The sequence below is a fragment of the Furipterus horrens genome, unplaced genomic scaffold, assembly GCF_987537825.1.
Source record: "Furipterus horrens unplaced genomic scaffold, mFurHor1.1.pri manual_scaffold_7, whole genome shotgun sequence".
Classification (NCBI taxonomy): Eukaryota; Metazoa; Chordata; class Mammalia; order Chiroptera; family Furipteridae; genus Furipterus; species Furipterus horrens.
In genome coordinates this window covers 102,535,948-102,548,759 of record NW_028327177.1, presented here as the reverse complement: position 1 = coordinate 102,548,759, position 12,812 = coordinate 102,535,948, and the positions used below count along the sequence as shown (strand labels likewise).

General features: G+C 42.1%; 1 long non-coding RNA gene across 1 annotated transcript; it reads left to right on the top strand.

Moving 5' to 3' along the window:
* The first annotated feature begins 5,800 nt into the window (after positions 1-5,800).
* LOC150004910 (uncharacterized) lies at positions 5,801-12,349 on the top strand. Its single transcript, XR_016512407.1, has 2 exons — positions 5,801-6,070; positions 11,773-12,349. It is a non-coding gene; the product is annotated as an uncharacterized LOC150004910 (long non-coding RNA).
* Positions 12,350-12,812: the final 463 nt, after the last annotated feature.

Here is a 12,812-nt window from a genome sequence, read left to right as displayed (position 1 = left end):
GATCCCCAGCAGGCCCCCAACCAGGGGCGGACCTCAATCCAGAAATGTGCCTCGATCGGGAATCGAACCGTCCCGCAGGACTATGCCCAATCCACTGAGCCACACCAGTCAGGGCTTCTTTTTCCATTTCTTAATGAGAATTCTGCTCTAGATACTTCCAGAACTGGTCTAGTCAGGACGTGACTTGTATTTCAGGAGGGCAAAGATCACGGAATTTACTTTCTTTACACCTATATGAAGCTTTCATTCTTAATTTTTTCCTTGGAGGAAGGGATGGGTTCCTACCAGATATTCAGGGATATACTAAATTTCAGGTTAACAATATATGGTTGGCACAAATTCAATGCTTCAGTGGGAAGTACAAATGATTTCTTTAATTGTATGCCAAAATGAATAATCTCCCAGGGAAAAGAACCTCCTCCTCCTGTCTTCCTACCTCCTGCCCCTCCCCCACCTGCACTGCCTCCCTGCTGTGCAAAGAGCCCTTTGTCCTGCCCCACACTTATCTAGCTGTTTGGCCATATTGACAGACCAACAAGAGGTATAATAAGAGTCAGTCTGACATAAGCAGCTGGCAATTTGAAACAAAAATCTTCCTTTCTACTCAGACCAAATCTTGCTGCAGAAGTCTCAAGCTCCTCCCATGTTCCATTTATTTTTTCAAACAGAGCAGCAAGGAATTCGGTATTTTTCCTCAATTAGGTAGGTAGCACATCAAAAACTTGACCTCCCAGACAGAAAAAAATTCTGTGTAAATTCCTATATCCTCTGCTTTTTTGGAGATTCATAACATAGGTCAAGGAGTGTTCCCAGCTCTGGGTGTATATACATAACATGACTAAAGAAATGATTTCTATGACTTCAGTTTACTATCCAAACTGAGAATTTTCATACTGCGAAGACAGAAGAGCACAGAAGAGAAAGCAGCCAGACAAAACCAACAAATACATAAGGCAAAACTGGCCCAAAATCTTAGTGTTTTAAAACTACTAAAACATTATTCCAATAAACGAAAAGTTCCTTTTTCCTGTCTTTATATCAAAGATAGTTAATGTTACCCTTACATCTCTCCCTGAGGTATTCAGCAAACAAAATCAATACGATGGAAAAACTGAGTGAGGCAGGATGGGATTACAAATTCCTTGCCCAGTGATGGCTCATTTAAGTAGACTGAGATTTAGCTTCATTGTTCCTTTATTATATCTCAAATTCCCTTCATAAAATGTTAAGAGTTTGAATATATTTTGTCAGAATAAGAGAATTCTCTAAAGCGATGCATTCTAACAATCTTCCCCCTCCAACTTACTGGGTATCTTTTACTCAATTTAGACTTGAATATACAACAGGATACTTTTTTAAGATTTTGATTTAACAATATATGTACTGATAAGCCAAAGAAATAATATTTTCTCACCTTTACCACAAGAGAAATCAATCAAGGCATCAAGTGGAAGATTAAAAATGCCATTTCACCACATATTTTGAAATTTTTGTCTGTAAGGAATGGTACCAATCAGTCTATCACAGGTACATTACATTTTTTTTGTGAGGAGTGACTCGAAAGGATATTTTTAATCGAATTACAAATAACCAGCAGTTGTACTAAAAATTTAATTATCTCACACATTTTACAGAGTCAAATTAAGTTTTGTCTTAAAATATCCCTATCAAAAAGTTTTAGTTTCCAATCCCTGAAAAAAATTTTATTAACTAAATTCACTGCTAGGCTTTTTTGGTTTCAAATTAAAATGACAAATCAGTTAATCAGAGTGGAGCCAAACGTTTTAAGAAAATTTTATTCTATTTGTGACCCAATTTCTCATTGAAAAGATGTATGCAATAATCACTGACCATCCTTAACTATGGCCTAATGTTTCATAAGTTATTTCAAGATGAAGAGGACAAAATAAAAGTGGTTGTCTGCACATCTGCGTTTTGCCCTATATTATTTTCCTGTCCAAAGATTAAATAGTCACTTTCCCCCAGAAAGGCCAGAATAACTTCACAAAGTATGGAAGTTCCTGTACACAAAACAGTATCAGAAGATAATAAAAATCTCAAGCATACTGGTTAAATAAATCCTATGAAAAAGGCCTCTATGATCTTTCAGCAAATGATTACATCAATGACAATGGGTTCCAAACAACAGGAAACACAAATGAAAAAACAATTATTTTATAAGGTAACCTTAACATATAATAACTGAAACATAAAAACTTTTATATCTAAAATGTTAAACAGCTACTATGAGTGAAACCATATTTATCTAATATGGCATCTTTTATATATGATAGTAATAAGAATTAGAACCACCATAAAATATTACCAATGAAATGTTCTGTTTTATTAGTCACTGTATCACTGAGAGACAATGCAAACCACATTTGTGAATGACAAAACCATTTCCATTCTTTTTGGTTCCCTGCCACAAATGCCACAGTCATGCTGCTATACATTATAAATGACTGTGGGATTTAAGTACATTTACAGAAAAGTTAAACATATCAAATTCTGAGAGAAAAAAATATAGGATGCGAGAGTCCTGGGGTAGGGGGCAATGATCAGGTAAGTACTGCATAAAATTGGATGGTGGCTCTCCAAGTACTTCCACACTCAACAAAATGTTCTGCTTAATCAGAGATCCTCCTAATGTACAGGAGCTGTGGGGGAGGAGAACATAAGGGGCTAAGAGGCCATCTTCTCAAGCATTGTGTACACTGGACTTAATTTGATTTCTGAATATTCCTTCTGGTCTTGTCCTATGGGCAGATGGATCACCATCAAATATACATCCTTGTGTTCTTAGAAAACTATAACCAACATGTATATAATGAATCCATTTTATAGGTCAAACTCCAAAGGAATAATTTAATCTGGAGAAGTCAATTACTGTACAGAAATTAGGAAAATAATTCTGAGATTTATATTTACAAATCATTCTGAAAGGGCACTTCTATTTAGAGTTTAAGATTCCAAATTTAGTAAAATGTTTACCAAAACATCTATTCAATACCGTAAATATGGCCTAACAATTGAAAGGAAGGAGACACATTAACAAAATATTAAAACTGAATCAATGCTTATAGAGTTGGAGGAAAACATGTCAGTAACAGAAAAAAAGAACTGATATTTTTCCCATTTTGGTTTTCAGGAAGATTCTTAAATTCTTATTATTTTGGTTTTAAATAGATTGAAAAATTAAAACTCAAATGGAACTTTCAGTTCAATTCAAGCACAAATCTACAGATAAAAACCAAAAATCTGCCCCCAAAACTAAACCAAACAGAAAATAAAGTCTTTAACTAGGATCCAGTTTCCAGATGCTGATATCCATAAATGGGTAGGTTATGAATTCTCATCTCCCACCAATAAAATGCAAACCAGCTCAGCAGTGAAAATTCCCAGGAAAGCACGGTTTCTTCTCAGTACTGAAGCAGCCATTGCCTAAGTGCAGCTCCCTGCAGCCGACAGCATTAATGGACGCTGCACTGCTGTCCTTCCCTGGAGACAGCAGCCAGCACTACTCAAGCTTCTCACGTAGCAACCAGAGCTCCAGGGCCAGCAGCTGCTGCTGCCTTGTATACTCACCCCTGTGATCCAACCCAAAGGAACAACCTTCTCCTTACCCCACCCCCACTCCTTACACACTTTTTTTTTTTTTTTTGGACCCATACTCCACGCCAGAAGAGCTGGAATTACGCTTTTAGAAAGAAACAATCTTAAGGTCACCCTTTTAGTTTTAAACTAAGGGCCTTTTATTAGAAAAATCAATACTTACCAAATTCCAGATAACCATTTTAATTAAGCCAGCAATTTAGGAGTGAAGATTAAGCTTTAGTCTTTAAAAGGCCAATTTTTCAAGCACTCATTTTACAGTCAAATTTAAATTTGCAGCTAGAGACAGAGCTTTGTGTCATGACCTACCAAAGGACGCAACTCATTTTTGTATCTTAATGACCGTCTGAGTAAACCTTAAAGACTCTAATCCTATAAAGGGATAGAATTTTTGGCTATAGAAAAAAACGAATGATCCTCCTGAGAAAACTGGAAAAAGTCCAATACAAAAAATTTTCCTGTGTCTTCCAAGAAACCCCAAAACCTCTGATTATATGAATATTCTGGTTTAGTCCTAGCTCAGAGTCCACACATCTAAAATTACAACTTACAACTTATTTCTGAGTGGCCTAAAAGCATTAACTACCAAGAAATTTTCAAAACTCTGGGTACACAAACATTCTCCTGAAAAGCTCACAACGCTCAAGTCAGCTGGATCCTCCCCAAAGTATAGCTATGTAACATCTGCCCAACAAAAAATGTAAATATGACCTTGGTTACAAATAACTCATTTAAAAACCAGCTTGTTTAGTCAAGTGAAGAAAGAAATTAGCGGAGAACACGGGAATTCTTCTGTACCATGAGCACGGGGAAAATGGGAGAAATGAACTCAAGTATAGACAAAGCCCAATGGAACCCAGAGATCAGGGCACGAAATGAGTTACTGGTGAACACATTGCACAAGTAACATGAGAAAGCAGAAAATGCAGGTCATATATGCACCCCTGACCCAGACCAGCAGAGCTGGCTGCAGCATCAGTATCCAAGGGAAAGATCAGTTATTCCTAAGAAATGAGACAAGCAGAAGAGCTCTATAGAATAAATTAGCATAGAGGGGGCTTTCCCAACAGTTAAACTTTCCCTCTCACGCGATTCACCTACTTAAAAATCAGGGTTTCTTCTTATCGCCATTCACTTCTCATCCCTAGCTTCAACAGAGATGGAATGGGAATTCATAAGGGGTAAATTTTTCTGCCTTTAAAGACGTTCTCAAACGACTGCTCTCCACGCCCAAGGCTGGGAGAACGACACAATCTGGCTCAACTCCAAGCTCGAACCCTACAAATTCAGTAGGACTATTTCAGAGATACTGGGGCAGACGCCACTGAGAAAACTCAAGAATGTGAAGTGGGGGTGGCGAAGGTAAAGTCTTTAGTGTGGGAAAGGAAGCAATCACCTGATATGGGAGACCCGAGAACGAGAGGGAAGGCGTCCAGGAACATTATGAAGAAGATATAAAGGCCCCCGTAACGATCAGAGTGTCACCAGGCCGCGCAAACTGGTGTGGGGGTTGGGGGTATGGGGAATAGAAAAAAGTATGCCTGTGTATTTTAAGAGGCCAGCGAGTGGCTTATCCTCAAATCAAAGGTAAACGTGGAGTAGGCAGTCCCCAAGAAAAGGGGTGAAGAGACGTTGGGGGAGGGGAAGCGTCCTGACCCAGGAAAAACATGAAAAGGGTAGTGGGGTCGACAAGATTACTAAGGGGGCCCCTCTCCCTGTGAAAGAGAGATGCAACGGTGTATAAGGGGTGTCGAGGGAAATAAGAAGGGGCAGCATCCTCCTTCTAGAGCCTGGGAGGGCCAGGCCCACATCCCGAGAGAGCGCGCGGGCTGACGGAGATGACCCTACCCTCCCTCGGGGCCGGGTCGTGAGGGTAGGTCCCTCTTTCCTGTCGGACCCTTACCTTGTCCCAGGCACTGCCGGGGCCTGGGCCCGGGCTGCGGCGCACGGCACTCCCGGGAGGCAGCAGGACTCGAGTTAGGCCCAGCGCGGCGCCACGGCGTTTCCTGGCCGGGAATAGCCCGTGCCCATGAGGTGGGGGTGGGGGCAGAAAGGCGGAGCGAGTAAAGGCGGGGTGGGGGAAGGGCCAAGGGAGGAGGGGGGCCGGCACTACAGTGTTGGCGGACTGGCGGGACTGGGGCTGCGTGAGTCTCTGAGCGCAAGCGGGCGGCGGCCGCCCCTCCCCCGGCGGCGGCGGCGGCGACGGCGGCGGCAGCAGCGGCAGCAGCAGCTCACTCAGCCGCTGCCCGAGCGGAAACGCCACTGACCGCACGGGGATTACCAGAGCCCGCGCCAGGGGCACCTGGGACACGCCCCCTCCCGCCGCGCCATTGGCTTCTCCGCCCACTGTCCCACACCCATTGGCCAACTCGCCGCTAATCAGCGGAAGCCGCCGCGGCCGCCTGGAGAAGAGGCTGTGCTTTGGCGCTCTGTCTCCTCAGAGAGCCTCGGCTAGGTAGGGGGACGGAACTTTGGTGGGAGGCCCGTCCGGTGGATACGGCGTGGGGAATAGGGTCACTGAGGTGGCTTGACCGGTACTTGGGGGTTGCTTTCTCCCGCGAGAAGTCGGGAGAACGTTTGTTGCGCTGGTAGGGAAACAGGAGGTGAGAGTCAGGCGGGATTGCGGCGGCCTACCCGGCAGCAGCCGTAGGGGGAGGGAGGAGTAGAAAAGGCTCGAATCCGGACGGAGCCATTGCTACTACTGCAGAGGGAGGAGCGCTTCCTGTTCACCTTTTGCCGCTGATTGGCCGCTCCTCCTCCCGCCGTGTGTGAAAACACAAATGGCGTGTTCTGGTTGGAGCAAAGGTCTTGTCAGTTAAGAGGCTCGGGAGTGCGCAGCCGCTTAGGGACTCTCGCATTGCTCCCTGGGTTGGGTGGGTAGGTAGGTTGGGAGAGTTGGGTCTACGGGTGCGGTCGGCCTCCCCTGGGGGAGGATACGGGGGAACAGGAGGAGGGTCAGTGAAAGTGACTCCTGTGCAGGCGTCCCGCCGCCCTTCCCTTCTGGGGAGTCGGTTTACCCGCCGCCAATCCAGACTCAGCATCTGATTGGTCGCTGAGTCCCAGGGACCAGCCCCTTGCTATTGGCTCGGGTCCCAAGTGAGCGAAACCACTGCACGGGTCGGAGGGGGTGGCGGGAAGGAGGTCGTTGGTACGTTCCTCTCGGAGGCCCAGCGCCGCAGTGTCTGGCCCCGCGCCCCTGCGCAACGTGGCAGGAAGCGCGCGCTGGAGGTGGGGGCGGGTTGCTGGGCTGAGCCTTCTGGGTGGCGGCGCCACTGCTCCGCCCTGGGCGTCCGTCGCCGAAAAAGCTCTTGTAGCTCGACCTGTTCTGAGACCTTTTGGGGTGGGGAATGGAGCAGGGGTCGGTCCGGCTCTTTATGGGTGGGAGGTACGTACGTGTTCTCCGAAAATCGTCTCGAGTTGCTACCCTGAAGGGGCTGCAGTGGAGGAGGCGGAGAGAAGGCCGCACCCTTCTAGGCTGGGGGAGGGGAGTGCCGCAATACCTTTATGGGAGTTTTCTGTTGCCTCCCGTTTCTTAAGGACCGCCCTGGGCCTAGAAGAATCCCTCCCTCCCCCGTGATCCCACCGTCGACTCCATGTCGCCTCGCTTCTTCTAGATTGTGGGCGGGGTTCTTCTGCCCAGGCTTAACCTAGTGCTTGGGCGTTGTCCTGCAGGGGTTTGAGCAGGTGTAGGATTTTGAGGATGAGCCCAATTTCTGTCTTCCCGCAGACTTGTGTCACAGAGTAGTTATAATAGGAGTGGAGAAGGGAAATGGAGTCCAGGCATTCACCTGGGGCTGATTTTACACCACAGTAAGACTGCGTATTATTACTACTTATAATCCCTTTTGTAGCTTTCCCCCCCCCCCCGGGCATAAAGTGAGAGATTAAAGGCAGACTGAGTTTTATACTCACCCCATTTGAGACCTTTACTAAACCTCCAAAATACAGTATTTCAGATTAAATCTTAATTTTAAAATTTTAGGCCCCCTTCCTTGCAACTCCAGGATCAGGTCGCTTTGCAGCTCTCACTCATACTTTGAGCCAATTTTCTGTTTGTTTTACTTGCTCATCCAGTCCCCAGACATACTTTCTCCTCTCCTGTTTTTGGTAGCCCAATGAGTCATGAAACCAGACAGATTGGTTCCTCCCCCAGTTAGGCTACCTAACCTGAACAGAGGCCTCATACCCAGTACTATCTTTATTCCTCAGTTGGGGTTCTACCTGACTCTCTTCATAGAACAGGTGACTTTGCTGTTTTACTGAGAATTAGACAAAGTTCAGCAATATTTCCTTTTTACCTCCTTTACATAGTCTCTTATTCCATCTGTTATTTATGTTCCCATCAGTTAGTAACTGAATTCAGTTGCCATGATGCTAATAGCCTCCAAACCAGTGCCTATGCTTCCCATATTCTCTTCTGATCCATCTTACATGTTGCCAAGACAGTTGTCTTAACATAGAGCTAGAGCATGAAAATGACTGATGTAACTCCTTTACTGGCTTACAGCTACTTACAGGGTGAATTCCTTTATTACTAATGTGCTATACAAGGTCCCCCACTCAATAAGCTAACCTCATCTGTTCTTAAGAGCTTTTTCGTTTGCTGCAATTTTCCACAGATAGACACCAACACTACCTCTCTGCCCAAGTCATACTGAATTGATTACTGTTTACCCAAATCATAGTGACATACCACTTTATAGGTGCTTCCTGATGGAATGCTACTCGATGCTCTTTCTCCTTCAAGACTTAAGACTCAGTTATTATCTCCCCTATGTTCTTGCCTTCTGTTATCTAATGTTCAGATAGCCAGACTCCTCTGTAAAAAAAGTTAGGGCTTTCTCCTAATTCCATAACAAGCATGTTGAATCATAGCTCTTCTCAGGTTGTTGTCATTGCTTGTTTAAATTCTCTTTTAACTATTCTGAACACAGGCTCTTGTTGAGTCTTGTACCACTGAACTCCTAGTATATTCCTTGATGTGTAGCCAATCCTAAGAAAAATGAAGTGGGTGACGTGTAGATGTCTTTGTAAAGTATGATAGATTATTGAAAACTGTTCTTTGTACGCTTGCAAGTGCTCTAGATTAGCACTATCCAGTAGAACCTTCTGCAGTAATGGAAATGTTCTCTTATCTGTGCTATCCAGTATGGTAACCATATATTAATATTCAGCATTGGACATGTAGCTAGTGTGATTAAAGAACTGAATTTTTATTTTGTGTAATTTAAATTGCCACTATGGGCAGTGTAGCTGTAGCCACAAACTTGTGTTGTGAATTGCAGAGTACTTAATATGGACATTGATAATTTTCTTTTATGGTGAGCAGTAAGGAAACAAAAGTTGAACTTCTCTGGTCCATGTAGTTTTTTTCCCCCTGCTGCTTTTATTTTGCCTGTTTCTGTACTTCAGCTGAACCTAGGTGTGAGCTAAATCCAACAGGCCCTTATTAAAGGTAAATCATCTTTGGACAACCGTGTGTTGAGAAGGCAAGTATTGACTAGTTTAGATTTCAAAAGAATGCATAATGAATTTTAGGAACGTGGAATTTCACGAAACCATGTGGTGATAGGACTATATCTGATGTTAATGAAACTAGTCCTAAATTTCAGTCCCTCAAGTTTTCATTTTTGGAAAAACTTCATTTGAGGAAGCCCTGAGTATCATATCTTAAGTTACAGGAAACCATCACAAAGTTAAGTTTCATCTTGAAGTATAAATTAATAGATATATTTTCACACTAAAATGTTGTTTATGTGCTAAAACAGTATCTCACAGACTTCAATTATATTTTAAAAGTTGTTCACTTAAAATTTTCCCCTATAATATGAGATCCTTAGGATGGGGGTCTTCTAACCATCAGTGCACACAATTGTCTTGCTTTGTAATGCAGATTCCCAGTCTCACCCAGGAATTCCAAATTCAGTTGAAACAGAGGGGAGCGGGGCACTAGAATTACCTTCTATTTCAAGTTCTTACTTGCTTCTGATGTTGACGGCCCAGAAACTGCACTGCAAAAACAGCCTGGAGCTATGCTACACCTGTTTATCTGACAAAAATTATTCAACTTGAGAAACACCTCTCTGATCCAATATGTCCCCTCTCCTTTGTCCCTGTATTTTTCCTCAGTGAGCTGTCCACCCCTCCCCCCCCTCCGAAACCTGAATGGGAAAACATTTAGAAAGGCAAAGAATAGTGATAGTTAATAGTTTTGGAAACTTGCAGGTCAGATTGTTTTCCTTTTAAAAGGATGTTAACATATTCCAAATATTGTTTTTCTGGACATGAAAGTTCCCCGTTTTTGTCTGTTTTCCCACTAAATGCATTCCTCAAGGACACAGATTTATTTTTTTATTTCCCAGTGCCTGAATGCAGCTGGGTACTCAATAAATGTTGATTTTATTGACTTGCGAAACTACTTTAAAAATAATAGTTTACTTCAACAAAAGACAGAAACAAGGCTTCTTGTATGGAGGAACTTTAGGGTCATATTTAACCTAAGTCTCCTAATTTTCTATCCATAAAAGAAATGGATGCCTCATGGTCTCTGAATACATCTGTCCACTGTCCAACCCTTCCTTGGGTTTCCTGGATGAACCACTGCACTTGTCCTCTTCCTGTGCTTTAACTTTCTTGGGCTTTTAAATTTTTTAATAAACCAGCAGCCTATCTCCTTTTGAAGTAGAGCCATATTTCTTCTAGGACAAATATTAAGTATGTTTTAGCACTTGTACTGGCATGAGAAGAGTTGTAGGTTTTGGAAGAGCTTATTTTTTTTAGATTTGCAAAATTTGAATTTTATAATATTGCTTTCATATACTTTTTTATGCATGGAGGAGATCTGGTACAATTATGGTTTGCAGTTGTTAATCCAGAATATGATAGGAGTGAGTATTACAAGGTTAAGAGTGGTTTGACTTTTACATCAATCTTAATTGTAGAGCACCTTGTTAGGTCACCTACAGGAGTCTGTAGTTTACAGTCTGAGAATTCTTGGTTTTCTTACTCTACTAGTGGCATTCTACTTTATAGTGGAGAAAATACTTCCACAGAAGCTTTTTTTCTTGAGAAACTGTATTGTTACAGAACTGTTAGCAGCAGGAAATCAGATATTTAGGTTTATTTTAGTTAAGCCAGGATTAAACCTGATGAATTATTCCTGGTAGGATGTATTACCTTCATGGTGACTGGAGAGACTGTTTTTGCCTCTGATTGTAATTCAAAATCATACTTATATGTACTAATACAACTTTCCAGCTTTTTTCCTAGAATTCAGTCATCACTGACCTTTAGTTTGTCCTGGGACTTAGTCACCCTTTGTTTTCTAGCTTTTTTTCTTTTTTTTTGAACGTGTTTAAGATTGGCTCTTCCTATTGACAATAGTAACACATTTTCAGATCATGTTTATAGAATTGGTTATTTTACCAGCCAACTAAGCCCCTCTATAGTATATGAGTTCTCGTCAACTTGGTTAACACTCCTCACAGCCTTACATCTCTTCACTGACCCTTGGTTAAAGTCATTCCATACTTTTACTATAATAAATAAAGGCAAGATTTTCTAGTGCATACTATAGGCAAAAACTAATGGAAACATAGTTAAGTTGAAGAAATTAATGTTTATCCAGTGCCATTGTAGTGTGGTCCTGATATGTAAAAACCCAGAGTTAAAGAGTAGGAAACTAAAGCTCAGGCTGAACTACTTTCCTGTAGACACAGCAATAAATTAAGGGCCAGGGATTCAAAACTCTGGTCTGAATTGAATAAGTCAGTGTACCTTACTAGCTTATGGTACTACTTTCTCTGATGGAAACAGTCTTTTAAGAAATTTAATCTGGCTGCAGGATACAGGATAGATGGTAGGAATGGAGACGTTTGAAGGCAGAGTGACCTCGTAAATTTATTTCACAGTAGTCCAGACATGAAGTGGTAAGATCTGGTATAGCTATGGCAATCAAAATGGAAGAGAAGTTAAAGGACTCAATAACTGACTGAACATCAGTCACTGAGGGAAGACAGTTTCAACACATCACTTCTTGAGGAAGCCTTCCTTGATGCTGTCACCTGTGCTACATTGGGTTCCCCACTTGAATGTTGTCATACCATCTTTCAGAGTTGTAATTAAATTAGTAATTGGGTAATTGTTTTATTTTTTCAGGTTGCTCCTTGAGGGCAGGACGGTATTTGTACGAGGTCTGTCTTGGAAAAGGCCAACCATTGTTAATATAACAGTTTGCGCAACATCAGTGTCACTTGGTAGCCAAGGAAAGTGGATTGGAATGCACATGCATGAATGATGACTTCACTGTACTAGTCTGGGGGTGGTAGTCATCGCTGAGTGAGCATGTGTACTGTGTGGCTGTCCCACTCAAAATGACGGAGCGAGTAGAGCAACAAATCTGCATCAAATTTTGCGTTAAGCTTGAACATTCCTCCATGGAAACTATTCGGGTGATTCAGAAGGCTTTTGGGGACGATGCAATGAGTGCAGCACAAATAAAAGTGTGCCACAAACGCTTCAAACATGGTCGAGAATCTGTTGAAAGCGATCCACGTTCCGGAAGACCTGCAACAAGCAGAACACCTGAGAATGTTGAACATGTATGGCTGCAATCAGTTAAGATAGAACTGTGTGAGGTACCAAGGTGCCTACTTTGGAGGGACTGAGGTTTCCTTGTCCTATGTACATGTACAATGTTTCCTGTATCATCAATAAATGTCTTCCATATACATGGCTTGATACTTTCTGGGCAGACCTTGTATTATGTTGCCTAAGCATAGGGAGGTCTCTGGGGTTAAACTTTTCGTAACACTAAACTGTTTACCTTTTTTACAAGTGTGCAGATACTGCATGATGTTGATGAGATGGGCCATCACTGATGTTAATTGAATGGTGCTATATATTCATTCTTGCATTTTCTAGAATTTCCTAAGGTGCTAGGTTTAAGATATGAATATTTGTTTTTAGGAGTTAACTCACTTTTTAACATATCTTCTATAATCCCAGCAACCCTCAAATTGTACAGTTGTTAATATAAAATCCTGTCATTTCCTTTGTGCCTGAGCATAAACATAAGTATATACTTTTGTCTTGTTATGCAGTAGTGCTTTAAATATTTGTTCAAAACTTCTAAATTTTATATTTACAACTTATTTTAGAATTTCATAAGTTATAACCAGTTTATATTTTTCTTATTT